This window comes from Pan troglodytes, chromosome 3 (assembly GCF_028858775.2).
Source record: "Pan troglodytes isolate AG18354 chromosome 3, NHGRI_mPanTro3-v2.0_pri, whole genome shotgun sequence".
Lineage (NCBI taxonomy): Eukaryota > Metazoa > Chordata > Mammalia > Primates > Hominidae > Pan > Pan troglodytes.
Window position 1 is genome coordinate 47,967,287 of NC_072401.2, and position 14,607 is coordinate 47,981,893.

The window sequence follows — 14,607 nt, forward strand, 5'->3', positions numbered from 1 at the left end:
TTAGAGTTTCCTAGTAGGTTTGCTTTACTATTTTGTTTTTGACATACTAGTTTCTTTTTTATTGAACTGTGTCAAATTTGTATTTTTCTAGGAAGGAAATTTAAGAAATAGTCAACTCATGGTAATTGCATGATTGCTTGGCCTTTAGAATGTGTTATCTGTGACCCATATCTTCTAGCCATGAGTTTGACAAATGATGCACTTTTACCTGTTACTTATTACAATCAGAAGGTTAACTTTTTTTTTTTTAAACAGAGTCGTCCTTGTGCAGGCGCCATGCTAATCTTCTTTGTGTCATTCCAATTTTAGTATATGTGCTGCCAAAGTGAGCACAAGAATAGTTTTAACGTTTCTGCAAATTTGCTTCTTGATGATCTGCTTGGATACTACCCTTTCTTTAGGGTCAACAGATGTTTTGTTCTAGGCCTGTCTGTTTCACCAGCTTCTAGTCAGTGTCTCTAATTAGTGCAAAGTAGTATTGGTAGCATAAATTGAACACAATAAGAAAGAGGGATCTATTTATGGGAAACATATTATAATTTGCTTCCAATAATCCGGTTTCACAAAGAGAGCATGGGTATCTAACTGGGACTGGACATTTACCAACATGTGAAAGCAACCATTCACCAAGCTCAACTGTACAAGGGGTAGTGTAGGGAAGAGATTAGGAGAAGGGCTGCCTGTACCAGAAACTGCCTGGGTGTGTACGCTGATACCACTATATTCTAGTTGTGTGACCTTGATCAAGTTTCTTAATCTCTCTGTGCCTCAGTTTACTTATCTGTGAAAGAAAGTTGTAAAGATTAAATTAGTTAACATTATGTACATTGTTTGGCACATGTAATTACTAGGTAAATATTTGTGATTATTATCATTTTCTATCTGGAACCTTGAACAAAGTCCAAAGGTGGTGAACACATTGGGTCTCAGGGAGACTTCTGGGGTCTCAGTCTATTCCAAAAGAATTACATGTTAGTGTCACAGGTTGAGTTCCCTTGGAAGCAGCCTCTGAGATTACCATGCAGGAACTGTTCTGAGATTAGCATTAGGGACTGTTCTTGAGAATATTACCCAAGAAAGGGAAGAAGCAGATCGGATGAAGGGAGTTGTTGGGCTGTGATGTCGTTTTAACAAAGGCCTCAGGTAGCCATATGGGAGTCTGAAGCTGGTATGGCTCTTCGGAGTTGTTCTGACTTGGGGCTAGAGGTGGAGGCCTTTATATTCCTGCATCAACCAGTCAGTGGCTGTGGGCTTCCCCAGGAAGCCAGTGTAACCTTGGGAGCAGAAGGCTCTCTATATCCAAGGTGGTTCCGGAAGAAGGCTGGCAGCTGAGGACAGAATGTCAGCAGCACTCCCACCAGTTGGGGGAATAAACTCCTCAATCCTGAAGGCTTACTGAGGTGGTACATCACAGTACCCACTGTAGCCAGAGTTACATTGTGACCTTTGAGGTCACTGAATTCCACCTCACCTCCCACTCCTGTCTCATTTGCTCATCTGGTATTTAAGCCACCTCTACATGCCTACCTTACTGCACTTTGTCCCCATTGGTTCATTCTTCCACAGCAACTCCCTCTGCGGACCTTTAACCTTCTTGTCACTGTCATCCACTATTTTTCTCTGACCTGGTCAGATCTTCACATTCATCTCTTATCCCTGACACACAGTCTTCCTCTTCTGTTTAGATCTGCTCCCATTCGAGGCAACTTCTCCATGTAAATGACCCAGTTAACAACGCATTGGTTTCACAGTTCTTCATCACCCAGAGTAGGTCAACTTCTTTCCATCATCATTACCCACTCCAGATCAAGCCAACTCTATTTCTCACCAGGACAGCTACATTTGCCTTTCCAGACCCACATGTGCCCCAACTCAAACTGTTCTGCAGCATTGGGAGTGTTCTCAAGATATTGATGATGTCTTTCCTGCCCTGCTTAAAACTCGTAAGTGACTTTCTGTTGCATATAGAATAAACCCTTAACCCATGGGCTGCAAGGCTCTCTGTGTCCACATCTCTGGTTGCATCTTGCATCACTATCCACAGAGTACTCTGCATTCTGGCTGTACTGACTTTCTAAGTTATTTGAAAACTCCGTGATCCTCTTGCTGTCTTTGCATGTGCATTGCTCTCCATCTCTAATACCTAGTATTAGGTATTACCTAATCACCTCGTCACCTAGTCAATATACGCTTCATACTTCAGGAGCCATTGAATCATCTCTCACTTAAGGAAGACTTCCCTGACTCTCGAGACTGTATGGGGCCTCCTATTACAGGGTCTGTAAATACATTTCCTTCTTCCCAGAACTTAGAACAAGCTGTAATAATATATTTGCAAGGTTTTGATTAATATTTGTCTTCTCCTCTAGCATATCTGGAACTGCTTGCCCTCAGATCTATTTCTTGTACTTTCCCTGTTTTGAACCCTGTTGCAGGCTATGGCTCCCAGCCTCCTGAGTCTGTGAGCTTCAGGCTGGGTTTGCCTAGTGTCAGGCAATGCCAGGAAATTGGGGATTGGGGAGAAGAAGGAAGAGCTCTGACTCTCTCACTCTTTACTTTCACTACAGCTAAACAACAGTTATATAGAAAATACAGAAGCAGAATTTATAGATCTGTGTTTTATAGCAGTCTTTCATTGGAAGATTATTATAATGGGTATTTAATGTGTATAATAATGTGTATTTCTTTCTCTTTCTTTTCTTCCTTTCTCCCTCTATTCCCCCCTCTATTTCCCTTCCCTTCCCTTCTCTTCCCTCCCTCCCTTCCTTCCTTCTTTCCTTCCTCCCTCCTTCCTTCTTTCCTTCCTTCCTTCCTTCCTTCCTTCCTTCCTTCCTTCCTTCCTTCCTTCCTTCCTTCCTTCCTCTGTCTCCAGTTTTCTCTGTTCTCTTTGGAGTTGAGCCCAGTTTCTGCCCTCCACTGCAAAACCCCATTGCAGTGGTCGCTATATCTATCATGATGGTCCTGAATGAAGTCTGCCTTACTGTTCTTTACCAACTGTTATGAACAATTTTTTCTTTCAGAGATGACAAGGTAAATTAATTAGAAAATTAATTAATTAAGGAAAAACCCCAGAAGGAATACAATGCTGGGGCCGGGGTGGTTGGAGTTTAATTTTGGCTTTTTGCATTTTATGTAATGCCAGTTGTAAGCTGTGATCTGATCTAAGCCAGTTTGTTTTTGCATAAGTGTGAGCCAACTGTATATACAAAGAAAAAGATACAGTTGGCTGTATCTTTTTCTTTGATCAACACCAGTTATGCAAAAACAAACTGGCTTAGGTCATAAAATTAGTGATATTTTACCACTATTTTTTGGGGGTTGATAATAGTAACCACCAAAAATTTTAAGGTAGACATATCTTTATGCCGGTATCAGGTTACATTGACAGCAAGTCCAACTCTTAAGATCAATTTCTCTATACACACAGGTTTTATATATAAGAACTTATTAGCAAGCAGTCACAAAAATCATTAATATCAACTGTTTTGTAAAGTTGATGGAACCTTATGCTGTCCTATTAGCTGTCACCATGACATTTATTATGTACTTATAAAAACTAAAAATTTAAAAGTTAGTTGCAGAAAAAATAGTTCTTAGCAGAAATTTAAAACAAGTGATACGGAGGGGTAAGTCTTATTTACTGATATTTATTTGAACATTCCACTGTCCAAAAAGAATTTAAACTGACTTATAGGGAAGAATAAAGATACATATGAAATAGCTCACAAAATTAGGATGAAGAGGAAAATTATAAAAGAAAAAGGGTGGAAATAAATATGCCAACCATAAAACTCCTAAAAAGATTCCCAATTCAGATTTTTTCCCCTGAGCACCAGATTCACATATCCTGTTGCCTATTGGATTTGAATTATGATATCTGTACTTTAAGACAGGGTTGAATGTATGTTTGCATTAGTAAATTTAGGTTGCACTGTAAGTATTATCAGTTACCCTAATCAGAAATCCACATCTGAAGTGGGGTCAGCTAGTGCTCTAATCAAGAAGCCCAGCTCCAGCACTATACAGATGTACTATTAGACGTACTTCTGTATCTTTTTCTTTGATCAAAACAAGAGCTTTAATTAGCATAATGAATGTTAAAAACAGAGTTTCACTGATAAAATTAATAGCCCAGAGGATGTTAGAAGAGATCTCAACCATCATTCTCAGCAAACTATCGCAAGGACAAAAAACCAAACACCGCATGTTCTCACTCATAGGTGGGAATTGAACAATGAGAACACATGGACACAGGAAGGGGAACACTACACACAGGGGCCTGTTGTGGGGTGGGGGGAGTGGGGAGGGATAACATTAGGAGATATACCTAATGTTAAATGACGAGTTAATGGGTGCAGCACACCAACATGGCACATGTATACATATGTAACAAACCTGCACGTTGTGCACATGTACCCTAAAACTGAAAGTATAATAATAAAAAAAAAGAAATGAGATCTCAATGGAGAAATTAGTGATATTTCACTGGTATTTACTGAATAAAATATGTACTTTGGAGACACTCCTTTCCCTCACAAGACAGACTGTAAGAAGATAGCAAAGTCCATAGTCTCAATCTTTATGGACAATACTTGAGATTTAATGTTTACATAGTCTTCTGTCCAGTCATTGGGATTGAGGACTCTAGATACCTAATGCATTTGCCACAGGTGAACTTTTTTTTTTTTTTTTTTTTGTCTTGAGACGGAGTCTTGCTCTGTTGCCAGGCTGGAGTGCAGTATGTGATCTTGGCTCATTGCAACCTCCACCTCCGGGATTCAAGCAATTCTCCTGCCTCAGCCTCTTGAGTAGCTGGAACTACAGGCGCACACCACTACGCCCAGCTAATTTTTGTATTTTTAGTAGAGATGGGGTTTCATCATGTGGCCAGGATGCTTTCCATCTCTTGACCTCATGATCCGCCCACCTTGGCCTCCCAAAGTCCTCAGATTACAGGCGTCAGCCGCTGCGCCTGGCTAGGTGAACTTTTTATGACAGTGTCTGTCTAGAACCATGGCACCTACTGGTGTCTCCCTGCTTACCTGACCTCTCTGGGATGCACTTCTTTTTTAAATTTTAATTTTTATGGGTATAAGTAGATGTATATATTTATGGGGAACATGAGATATTTTGATACAGGCATACAGTGTATAATCACATCAGGGTAAATGGGGTATCCATCACCTCAAGTATTTATCATTTCTTTGTGTTACAAACATTCCAATTATACTCTTTTAGTTATTTTAAAAGTACAATAAATTACTGTTGACTGTGGTCACCCTTTTGTGCTATCAAATACTATATCTTATTCATTCTATCTAACTATATTTTTGTCCCAGTTAATCATCCCCACTTCTCTCCCCACCCGCCACCCGCCACACTTCCCAGCCTCTGATAAACCATTCTTCTACTCTTTGTCTCCATGAATTCAATCGTTTTAATTTTTAGCTTACACATAGGAATAAGAACATGTGAAGTTTGGCTTATTTCACTTAACACATGTCCTCCAGTTCCATCCATGTTGTTGCAAATGATAGGATCTCATTCTTTTTTTTTTTTTTTTAATTTTATTTTATTTTTATTGATCATTCTTGGGTGTTTCTCACAGAGGGGGATTTGGCAGGGTCATAGGACACTAGTGGAGGGAAGGTCAGCAGACAAACAAGTGAACAAAGGTCTCTGGTTTTCCTAGGCAGAGTGTTTGTGTCCCTGGGTACTTGAGATTAGGGAGTGGTGATGACTCTTAACGAGCATGCTGCCTTCAAGCATCTGTTTAACAAAGCACATCTTGCACCGCCCTTAATCCATTTAACCCTGAGTGGACACAGCACATGTTTCAGAGAGCACAGGGTTGGGGGTAAGGTCATAGATCAACAGGATCCCAAGGCAGAAGAATTTTTCTTAGTACAGAACAAAATGAAAAGTCTCCCATGTCTACTTATTTCTACACAGACACGGCAACCATCCGATTTCTCAATCTTTTCCCCACCTTGCCCCCCTTTCTACTCAGAAAACCGCCATCGTCATCATGGCCCATTCTCAATGAGCTGTTGGGTACACCTCCCAGACGGGGTGGTGGCCGGGCAGAGGGGCTCCTCACTTCCCAGTAGGGGCGGCAGGGCAGAGGCGCCCCTCAGCTCCCGGACCGGGTGGCTGGCCAGGCAGGGGGCTGACCCCCCCATCTCCCTCCCGGACGGGGCGGCTGGCCAGGCGGGGGACTGAGCCCCCCACCTCCCTCCTGGACGGGGCGGCTGGCCGGGTGGGGGGCTGACCCCCACCTCCCTCCCGGACGGGGTGGCTGCCGGGCGGAGACGCTCCTCACTTCCCAGATGGGGTGGCAGCCAGGCGGAGGGGCTCCTCACTTCTCAGACGGGGCGGTTGCCAGGCAGAGGGTCTCCTCACTTCTCAGACGGGGCGGCCGGGCAGAGACGCTCCTCACCTCCCAGACGGGGTCGTGGCCGGGCCGAGGTGCTCCTCACATCCCAGACGGGGCGGCGGGGCAGAGGCGCTCCCCACATCTCAGACGATGGACTGCCGGGCAGAGACGCTCCTCACTTCCTAGATGGGATGGCGGCCGGGACGAGGCGCTCCTCACTTCCCAGGTGGGATGGCGGCCGGGCAGAGATGTTCCTCACTTTCCAGACTGGGCAGCCAGGCAGAGGGGCTCCTCACATCCCAGACGATGGGCAGCCAGGCAGAGACGCTCCTCACTTCCCAGACGGGGTGGTGGCCAAGCAGAGGCTGCAATCTCGGCACTTTGGGGGGCCAAGGCAGGCAGCTGGGAGGTGGAGGCCGTAGCGAGCCGAGATCACGCCACTGCACTCCAGCGTGGGCACCATTGAGCACTGAGTGAATGAGACTCCGTCTGCAATCCCGGCACCTCGGGAGGCCGAAGCTGGCGGATCACTCACGGCTAGGAGCTGGAGACCAGTCCGGCCAACACAGCGAAACCCCGTCCCCATCAAAAAAACACGAAAACCAGTCAGGCGTGGCGGCGCGCGCTTGCAATCGCAGGCACTCGGCAGGCTGAGGCAGGAGAATCAGGCAGGGAGGCTGCAGCGAGCCGAGATGGCAGCAGTACAGTCCACCTTTGGCCCAGCAAGAGAGGGAGACCGTGGAAAGGAGAGGGAGAGGGAGAGGGAGAGGGAGAGGGAGAGGGAGAGGGAGAGGGAGAGGGAGACGGGAGACGGGAGAGGGAGAGGGAGAGGGAGACGGGAGAGGGAGAGGGAGACGGGAGAGGGAGACGGGAGATCTCATTCTTTTTTAAGGCTGAATAGTACTCCTGTCTATATATACTACATTACGTTTTCTTTACCCATTTGTTTGCTGATGGACACTTAGGTTGCTTCCAAGTCTTGGCTATTGTGAATAGTGCTGCAGTAAACATGGGAATACAGATACCTCTTTGATATACTGATGCTCTTTCTTTTCGTTATATATCTACCAGTGGGATTGCTGGAAAATATGGTAGTTCTATTTTTGGTTGTTTGAGGAACCTCCATACTGTTCTCCAGGGTGGCTGAACTTATTTACATTCCCACCAGCAGGGTAAGAGGATTCCCTTTTTTCCACAACCTTGTTTGTATTCATTGGTCCCTATCTTTTGGATAAAAGACATTTTAATTGGGGTGAGATGATATCTCCTTAAGGTTTTGATTTGCATTTGTCTGATGATCAATGACTCTATGACTAACTTGTAAGACTATGTGTGGAGTATTTATTGTCCCTTCTATTTTCTTTTTATTTATTTATTTATGTATACATTAAGTTCTGGGATACATGTGCAGAACGTGCAGGTTTGTTACATAGGTATCCACATGCCATGGTGGTTTGCTGCACCCAAAACCTGTCATCTACGTTAGGTATTCCTCCTAATGCTATCCCTCTCCTAGCCCTCCACCCCTCCATAGGCCCTGGTGTGTGATGTTCCCCTCCCTGTGTCCATGTGTTCTCATTGTTCAACTCCCACATATGAGTGAGAACATGCGGTGTTTGGTTTTTTGTCCTTGCGATAGTTTGCTGAGAATGATGGTTTCCAGCTTCATCCATGTCCCTGAAAAGGACATGAACTCATCCTTTTTTTATGGCTGGATAGTATTCCATGGTGTAGATGTGCCACATTTTCTTTATCCAGTCTATCATCCAGATGGACATTTGGGTTGGTTCCAAGTCTTTGCTATTGTGAATAATGCTGCAATAAATATATGTGTGCATGTGTCTTTACAGTAGAATGATTTATACTCCTTTGGGTATATACCCAGTAATGGGATTGTTGGGTCAAATGGTATCTCTAGTTCTAGATCCTTGAGGAATTGCCACACTGTCTTCCACAATGGTTGAACTAATTTACACTCTCGCCAATAGTGTAGAAGTGTTCTATTTCTCCACATCCTCTCCAGCATCTGTTGTTTCCTGGCTTTTTAATGATCCCCATTCTAACTGGAATGAAATGGTATTTCATTGTAGTTTTGATTTGCATTACTCTAATGACCAGTGATGATGAACTTTTTTTCATATGTTTGTTGGCTGCATAAATGTCTTCTTTTGAGAAGTGTCTGTTCATATCCTTCACCCACTTTTTGATGGCGTTGTTTGCTTTTTTCTTGTAAATTTGTTTAAGTTCCTTGTAGATTCTGGATATTAGCCCTTTGTCAGATGGATAGATTGCAAAATTTTTCTTCCATCTGTAGGTTGCCTGTACAATCTGATAATAGTTCCTTTTGTTGTGCAGAAGCTCTTTAGTTTAACGAGATCCCATTTGTCAATTTTGGCTTTTGTTGCCATTGCTTTTGGTGTTTTAGTCATGAAGTCTTTGCCCATGCCTTAATTTCCCTTCAGGAAATTCCTAGGAGTAGAATGGCTGGGTTGTATTTTAGGTGTATGTTTAAGAAAGTGACAAACTATTTTCCAAAGTGGTTGTGCCATTGTACATTCCCATGAGCAGTATATGGGAGTTCCAGTTGCTCCTCATTTTCTCCAACACTTGGTATGGTCAGTCTTAAAATTTTGCCATTCTAGTGTGTATGTATTGATATCTTCATGTGATTTTAATCTGATTGTGGTATCTTGTCAGATACCACTTCACAGGGAAGCAGTTGTCAGCTAAGGAGCTGGCTTAGGGATAAGAGCTTGTGGAATTTGAGTGCTTGTGGAATTTGAGTGGAATAGAGTGCTAACTCTAGCATGTTATCATATAGACATGAAATCAATAGCTGATATAGTACAATGACCCTAAATGATGAACTGATGTCTTTTGCCATCAGTACCAGTGACCCTTCATAAAATACGTGTATCTTGTTCCTATATCCTTAGGTCTGCCACATTAGGAGTCTGATTCCAAGGTATGATTCAGGGCTGGGAACAGTTTTGCCATAGACATGGTGTGTATTCCATTACATTTTGCAGAACCACCATATGAGTCCCTTTGCCAGTAGAGCAAGAGCAGTAACAGTGCAAAAGGCCTAGTGGAAACTTCTGAAACTGTCCCCTTTCTCCCTGGCTAAGCTAATACACAAAAAAGAATCTCACATCTTGACCATCAGGGAAGAAATTAATACCACTCTTAAAAACCTAAAGAATAAAGGAGTGGTAGCCCCATCACACTTTTTTTTTTTTTTTTTGAGACAATCTCAGTCTGCTGCCCAGGCTGGAGTGCAGTGGCATGATATTGGCTCACTGCAAACGCTGCCACCTGGGTTCAAGCAATTCTCCCGCCTCAGCGTCCCGAGTAGCTGGGATTATAGGCATGTGCTACCAACCCTGGCTAATTTTTTGTGTTTTTAGTAGATAAGGGGTTTTGCTATGTTGGCCAGGCTTGTCTCAAACCCTTGTTCTCAAGTGATCCACCTGCCTTGGCTTCCTGAAGTGCTGGGATTACAGGCATGAGCCACCACGCCCAGCCAGCCCCATCATATCTTATTTAATTCACTGGTTTGACCCCTACCAAAACCAAATGGATCTTAGTAGATAGCAATAGACAAACCACCACACACTTAACCCAGTAGTATTTCCTTTGCAGCTGCTATGCCAGATATGGTACTTAAAAAAATTGTACAAATATATGGGGTACATATGAGAATTTATTACACGTATATAATGCTTAGTGATCAAGTCAGGGTATTTAGGTTATTCAGCGCTCCAGTACAATATATTTTTGTTAAGTATAGTCACTCTAGTCTGCTATCAAACATTGAATTTATTCTTCTATTTTACTGTATGTTTGTACACTTTAAGCCACTTCTCTTTATTCTCCTCCCTACCCCCGACCTTATCCTTCCTGGTCTCTGTTATCTATCTTTCTATTCTCTACCTCCATGTGATCAAATTTTTTTACCTCCCACATGTAAGTGAGAACATGTGATATTTGTCTTTCTGTGCCTAGCTTATTTCACTTAAGATTAGTGGCCATTAGTGTATCTTCTTTTGAGAAATGTCTGTTCATGTCTTTGCTCAGTTTTTAATGGGATTATTTGTGTTTTTTTTTCCCGTTGAGTTCCTTGTAGATTCTGGATATTAGTCAGATGAATAGTTTGCGAATAGTTTCTCCCATTCAATAGATTGTCTCTTCACTCTGTTGATTATTTCTTTGCTGTGCAGAAGCTTCTTAGTTTCATTAAGTTCCATTTTTTCTGTTTTTGTTTTTGTTGCATGTGCTTTTGAGGCCTTAGTCATAAATTCTTGGCCCAGACCAATGTCCAAGAGTGTTTTCCCTAGGTTTTCTTTTAGTATTTTTGTAGTTTCAGGTCATACGTTTAAGTCTTTAATCCATTTTGAGTTGATTTTTGTATATGGTGAGACAGAGGGGTCTAGTTTCATTCTTCTGCATGTGGCTACCTAATTTTCCCAGGACTATTTATTGAATAGCATATTCTTTCCCCAGTGGAAGTCTTTGTTGGCTTTGTCAAAGATCAGCTGGCTGTAAGTATGTGGCTTTATTTCTGGGTTCTGTATTCTGTTCTATTGGCCTATGTGTCCATTTTTATACCAATATCGTATTGTATTGCTTACTATAGCCTTGTAATGTATTTTGAGGTCAGGTACTGTGATGCCTCCAGCTTTGTTCTTTAAGCTCAGGATTGCTTTGGCTATTCAGGCTCTTTTTGGTTCCTCATAAATTTTAGGATCGTTTTTCTAGTTCTGTGAAGAATGATATTGGTATTTTGATAGGGATTGCATTGAATTTGTAGATTTCTTTGGGCAATATGGTCATTTTAAACACTATTAATTCTTTCAATGTATGAGCATGGAATGTTTTTCCATTTGTTTGTGTCATCTATGATTGCTTTCATCAGTGTTTTGTAGTTTTTCATGTAGAAATGTTTCACCTCTTTGGTTAAATATATTCCTAGGTATTATTTTTTTGTAGCTAATATAACTGTCATTGCCTGATTTTCCTCTCGTGAGATCATTGTTGGTGTATAGAAACACTACTGATTTTTGTACATTGGTTTTGTATTCTGAAACCTTACTGAATTCACTTCTCAAATCTAAGAGTTTTTTTTTTTTTCCTGGAGTCTGTTCAAGTTTGGTAACCATGTTGCTCAAAGCTTCTGTATCTTTACTTTTTTTTTTTGTCTGATTGTTCTATTAGTTACTAAGAAAGCATATTAAACGTTCTCATTGTTTGTGGATTTGTTTATTTCTATGTTTAGCTCTGTCAAATTTTGTTCTGATACATTAAGGCCATATAATTGGGAATAGAAATTTAGAACTGTTACAACTCCTAGGTAATTAAAACTTTTATCATTATAATTTTGTTTCCTGCCTTTTGTCTAAGTTTTTTTGTCTTAAAATCTACTTTATCTGATATTAATATGGCCACACTGTTTTTTTAAAAATTTTTTTATTTCCGTGGGTTTTTGGGGAACAGATGGTGTTTGGTTACATGAGTAAGTTCTTTAATGGTGATTTGTGAGATTTCAGTGCACCTATCACATAAGTAGTATACACTGAACCCAATTTATAGTCTTTTATTCCTCACCCCCTGCCCACCCTTTCCCCCGGTATCCCCAAAGTCCATTGTATCATCCTTATGCCTCTGTATCATCATAGCTTAGCTCCCACTTATGAATGAGAATATATGATGTTTGGTTTTCCATTCCTGAGTTACTTCACTTAGAATAATAGTCTCCAATCCCATCCAGGTTGCTGCAAATGCCAGTGATTCATTCCCTTTTATGGCTGAGTAGTATTCCATCATATATATATATTCCATCATATGTATATATATATATATATATGTATATATATATATATACTCCATCTATCTATCTATCTATCTATCTATCTATACCACAGTTTCCTTATCCATTCATTGATTGATGGGCATTTTGTTGGTTCCACATTTTTGCAATTTCGAATTGTGTTGCTGTAAACATGTGTGTGCATGTATCTTTTTCATATAATGACTTCTGTTCCTCTGTGTAGATACCTAGTAGTGGGACTGCTAGATCAAATGGTAGGTCTACTTTTAGTGCTTTAAGGAATCTCCACACTGTTTTCCGTGGTGGTTGTACTAGTTTACATCTCCAGCAGTGTAGAAGTGTTCCCTCTTTATTGCATCCATGCCAACATCTGCTAGTTTTGATTTTTTAATTGTGGCCATTCTCGTGGGAGTAAGGTGGTATCACATTGCAGTTTTGATTTGCATTTTCCTGATTATTAGTGATGTTGAGCATTTTTTCATATGTTTGTTGGCCATTTGTACATCTTCTTTTGAGAATTGTCTATTCATGTCCTTAGCCCATTTTTTGATGGGCTATTTTTTTTCTTGCTAATTTGTTTGAGTTCATTGTAGATTCCAGATATTAGTTCTTTGTCAGATGTTCAGATTGTGGAGATGTTCTTCCACTCTGTGGGTTGTCTGTTTACTCTGGTGACTGTTCCTTTTGCCAAGCAAAAGCTCTTTAGTTTAATATAGTCTCACCTATTTGTCTTTGTTTTTATTGCATTTGCTTTTGGGTTCTTGGTCATGAACTCTGTCTGAGCCAATGTCTAGAAGGGTTTTTCCAATGCTATCTTCTAGAAATTTTATAGTTTCAGATCTTAGATTTAAGTCCTTGATCCATCTTGAGTTCATTTTTGTATAAGGTGAAAGATGAGGATCCAGTTTCCTTCTACATGTGGCTTGCCAATTATCCCAGCACCTTGTGTTGAATAGGGTATCCTTTCCTCACTTTGTTTTTGTTTGCTTTGTTGAAGATCAGTTGGCTGTAAGTATATGGCTTTATTTCTGGGTTCTCTATTCTGTGCTATTGGTCTATGTGCCTATTTTAATACTAGTACCATGCTGTTTTGGTGACTATAGCCTTACAGTATAGTTTAAAATCAGGTAATGTGATGCTTCCAGATTTGTTCCTTTTACTTAGTCTGCTTTGGCTATGTAAGCTCTTTTTAGGTTCCATATAAATTTTAGGATTGTTTTTTCTAGTTCTGTGGGGAATGATTGTGGTATTTTGATGGAAATTGCATTGAATCTGTAGATTGCTTTTGGTAGTAGGTCATTTTCACCATATTGATTCTACCCATCCATGAGCATGAGATGGTGTTTCCATTTGTGTCATCTATGATTTCTTTCAACAGTGCTTTGTAGTTTTCCTTATAGAGGTCTTTCATCTCCTTGGTTAGATATATTCCCAATATATATATTTTTGCAGCTATTATAAAAGAGGTTGCATTCTTGATTTGATTCTCAGCTTGGTTGCTGTTGGTGTATAGGAGAGCTACTGATTTGTGTACATTAATTTCGTATCCTGAAACTTTGCTGAATTCATTTATCAGTTCTAGGAGCTTTTTGGAGGAGTCTTTAGGGTTTCCTAGGGATACAATCGTATCATCAGCAAACAGCAACAGTTTGACTTCCTCTTTAACAATTTGGATGCCCTTTCTTTCTTTCTTTTTTTCTGATTGCTCTGGCTGGGACTTCTAGTACTATGTTGAATAGAAGTGGTGAGAATGGGCATCCGTGTCTTGTTCCAGTTCTCAGAGGGCATGCTTTCAGCTTTTCCCCATTCAGTATTGTGTTGGCTGTGGGTTTGTCATAAATGGCTTTTATTACATTGAGGTATGTCCCTTGTATGCTGATTTTGCTGAGGATTTTAATCATGAAGGGATGTTGGATTTTATCAAATGCTTTTTCTGCATCTATTGAGATCATTTGATTTTTGTTTTTAATTCTGTTTATGTGGTGTTTCACATTTATTGACTTGCACATGTTAAACCATTTCTGCATCCCTGGTATGAAACCCACTTGATCATGGTGGATCATCTTTTTGATATGTTGTTGGATTCAGTTAGCTAGTATTTTGTTAAGGATTTTTGCTTCTATGTTCATCAGGAATATTACTCTGTAGTTTTCTTTTTTGGTTATGTCCTTTCCAGGTTTTGGTATTAGGGTGATACTGGCTTCATAGAATGATTTAGGGAGGATTCCCTCGTTCTCTATCTTGTGGAATAGTGTCAATAGGATTGGTACCAATTCTTCTTTGAGTGTTTTGCAGAATTCAGCTGTGAATCCATCTGGTCCTGGATTTTTTTTTTTTTGGTTGGTAATTTTTAAATTACAATTTCAAACTCACTGCTTGTTACTGGTCTGTTGATGGTATATAC

General features: G+C 40.8%; 1 non-coding gene across 1 annotated transcript; it reads right to left on the reverse strand.

Moving 5' to 3' along the window:
* Positions 1–226: 226 nt before the first annotated feature.
* LOC112209035 (U6 spliceosomal RNA) lies at positions 227–333 on the reverse strand. Its single transcript, XR_002943722.1, has one exon. It is a non-coding gene; the product is annotated as a U6 spliceosomal RNA (small nuclear RNA).
* Between the last annotated feature and the right edge of the window lie 14,274 nt (positions 334–14,607).